This window comes from Myotis brandtii, unplaced genomic scaffold (assembly GCF_000412655.1).
Source record: "Myotis brandtii unplaced genomic scaffold, ASM41265v1 scaffold825, whole genome shotgun sequence".
NCBI classification, from domain to species: domain Eukaryota; kingdom Metazoa; phylum Chordata; class Mammalia; order Chiroptera; family Vespertilionidae; genus Myotis; species Myotis brandtii.
In genome coordinates, this window is record NW_005371349.1 from 2,757,717 (window position 1) to 2,761,430 (window position 3,714).

The following is a 3,714-nucleotide window of genomic DNA, read 5'->3' on the forward strand; positions in this document are numbered from 1 at the left end:
TGCCCGGCGTTTCCCCAACCGACTAGACTAGAGCTTCCCCAACCGCCCGCTCCACGGGGTGGGGCCTGCCACCGCCGGCCAATCAGAAGGCGTATGCAAAGATGGAGGCGGGGCCTGGGGCGGGATCTCCCTGGTGCCCTGGTCTGGTTGCCACTAGAATCTATGAACCCGCCCCTTCCCTCCAGACTGGGCTCCTTCAGTTAGCTTAGGTCTCACTGTCTGAAATTATTTTATTTTATTTACCTGTTGTGTTTCTCTGGCTCTGGATCTCCTGACAGCAAGGAACTTATCTTTTGTTCACAGCTGGCTGCTCAGTGCCTAGAACAGGCTGGCTTATTGATACCTTCCATGAGTGAATGTTCATGGACAATTATAGTACCTGTAAGACTTGGAATGTTTCAATGCCTGTGGCTAGAAACCTCAGGCCAGAAGAGGCGAGGTTTGAGGGTGTGTTACTTGCATTCTGGGCCTCCCTCTTTAAGGTTCCATTGCCCTCTCCTTGGGATCCAGATCCTATATCCTATATCCAATTATACCCATTCAGATAAAAAAGTTTCACCTACCCAAGCATTCTTTCCTTAAAGGAGTTTTCAGACTCCAGCATTCATGTAACTCATTTTTATTTTTTGTTAATCCCCACCTGAGGATATTTTTCCATTGATTTTTAGAGAGAGTGGAAGGGAAAGGGAAAGACACAGAGAGAGAAACATCAATGTGAGAGAGACACATTGATCGGTTGGGACGGGGATCGAGCCTGCAACCGATGCACCTGCCCCTGACCAGAATTAAACCTTCGACCCTTCAGTCTGCGCCGATGCTCTAACCACTGAGAAAAACCAGCAAGGGCCATCTAACTCATTTTTATTAGGACCCACTATATCAGTGATGGCGAACCTTTTGAGCTCAGCGTGTCAGCATTTTGAAAAACCCTAACTTAACTCTGGTGCCGTGTCACATATAGAATTTTTTTGATATTTGCAACCATAGTAAAACAAAGATTTATATTTTTGATATTTATTTTATATATTTAAATGCCATTTAACAAAGAAAAGTTAACCAAAAAAAATGAGTTTGCGTGTCACCTCTGTCACGTGTGTCATAGGTTCACCATCACTGCACTATATGCTGGCACTATTGTTGAAATACCAGCCACCCTCCCTGTGCCCCAGTCCCAGGAGCAGTGCCTGGTAGGGGCGAGCATGTCACCAAGGCTGGATTCTCCTTGCTGCCTGAGCACTAGGCAGGGTCATTCAGGCTGGACGCCCCTAGGTCCCACGAGGCTGGGGTGGGTGGGGGTGTGCTGAAGCTGGGCAACCAACTCTGCCAGGTTTGTGGAGCTGCCCAAGGGGACAGAGGATGGAGGCCCAGGTGACTCAGAGCTGTGGATGCTGAGGGATGGGGGTCCTGCTGCACACCAGGCCTGTGCTGGGCCCTTTGCCCAGTTCGGTTCATCGGAACCCAGGCTCCTTGGCCAGTGGGATCACTCTTGTGCCTTCCGGGCTGATGTAGTCATATTTTCTAAACTATTGCATGAGGAGGAAGATGAGCTCTGCCTTTGAAGCAGGAAATTCCTTTGTCTTCCTGAGCTCCCAGCCAACAAGCCCTGGGATCCGTTTCAGGCCTTTTCCTCTCAGCAGAGCACAGAGCCACGGGCGGCTGGGACTTATAAATCAGCTGATCTTGGGAGCCCCCCTCTCCCCCCGCCCCGGAGCGGGTGCCTCATCTGTGGGTCACACAGACCTATTGCACCGTGTTCCTTGTCAGGAGCGTCCAGACGCCACGTTGACCGACTCAACGTCCCCCAAGCCTTGGGCACTGTGATTCCCCTGCGGCCGATTTCACACGCCGGGGGACCGGGAGCACTTTCCCAGGCCCCATCCGAGGAGCTCCGGGTCCTAGAGCCCAGATAGGGACCCGTGGGAGCTCGGAGCCGGATGCAACGAGGCGAACGCCCTCCCGGTGGGTGGGCTAGGGACTCTGACGCCACCGCCTGCGGGCCCATTGCCTACCCCCAGCCCAGCCCACCGGAAATGACGGCGCAGGCAGTGCTGACGTTGAGGGTCTCGGTCACTCCCAGTCGCGCTCCGGAGGGCTAGGGTGCCCAGCCCGAGCCTCTGGGCCCCCGCCACCCCCCACCCCTCTCCGCTCCCCTCCCGCTCATCTTGGATTGAGGTCAAGGGATCGCGGCGCCGGGACACCTTCCTCGGGTGCCCCCACCCCTGCAGGCCTAGCTGTCCTCAGACATTCCCGCGCTGGGCACCGGCTGCACTGAATACTCTTGCCCCATCTGTCCCGAACCTCCCACCAGTCTGAGGTCAGTGCCTGGCTGGGTAAGGCGCTGGATATATTTGAATGAGTGAGGTCATCCGGTGCTCCTCCCTCCCCCCATCAGCCATCTGAGTCTGTCCCCGACAAGGTTCTCACAGTCCCTGTGGTCGGGAAGTGCTTCCATATGTCTACCTTGAATCCCCGCAGTTAAACCTCCCAGGCCTGTCATTTAGGATGCATATGCTGAGTGTCCTCTGCGGCCTCACCCTACTCTTTTTTTTTTTTTAATCTTCAGGGGGCTGGGGAGGAGCCTGCAACCCAGGCACATGCCCTTGACTGGAATTGACCCTGGGATTCTTCAGTCCGCAGGCCGATGCTCTATCCACTGAGCCAAACCGGCTAGGGCTCACCCTCCTCTTTCAGTACCAAGACATGGGGTTGTTGGGAGGATTCCCCGAGTTAACACAGGCCTAGTGCTGAGAGCAGGACCTGAGCCATGCGAGCAGCAGGCGGTGTTTGCCTTTAGGGTCATTGTTATTGTAACTACTTTTACCTGGAGGACTGCTCCTCACCGACCACTATCCCTTCTGGCAGGGCTCCTGGGAGGGACCTTCCCTTCCTGGTAGGGAGTGGGGGGCTGAGGGGGCGGCGAGGCTCTCAGTCAAGGACAGAGCCATGGACCTAAGAGACCTGTAGCGAAGCTCCAGGCACTGCCAGGTGCCTGGGCTCCCATTGCACGGGGTCCACCTATCAGACTGGGAGCTCCCTAAGGGCAGGCATGGAGCAGGCCCAGCGAGTGAACAAATGAATGCTCTAGAACCAGCGGTGCAGCCGGGTCCCTTGGCCCTTCATCCTTCACTGTCCCAGCTCAGATCCACCTGCCCTACTTGCAAGGCTCCTCAAAGTACTAAACAATGAATCTGAGGAACAGCCAGTGAATGTATCATTCCTACTTGCTGACCTGGACAACCAAAGTGGCTCCATCCTCTGCGATCGCCCAGGAGTTATCTTCACTCACCTGCCCGAGAGGTAATTTCTGTGTCTAGGCCAGTGCTAGGCACTGGGGTTGCAGGGAGCAAGACAGACCCAGTCTCTGCTCCCACGAAGCTTGCATTTCACTAGGAGAGACAGACATCTAATCTAATAAAAGACAAACATGCAAATTGACCGTACCTTTGATGTGCTTTAAGCCACGCCCATCAACCAATCAGAGAGACAATATGCAAATTAACCCAACCAAGATGGCGGCCGGCAGCCACGGAGCAAGCAGGAGGCTCTGAGCTCCACTGAAGGCAACAAAGTTTCAATTATAGAAGGTAAATAAATCTCAGAATAAAAAAAGAAAAAGAAAAAAAGGAGAGGCTGGGAGCTTCCGTAGCCAGGGGGCTTGGCCAGCCTGAAAATGGCCCTCAGCCCCTCACCCAGACTGGCCAGGCAACCCAGTGG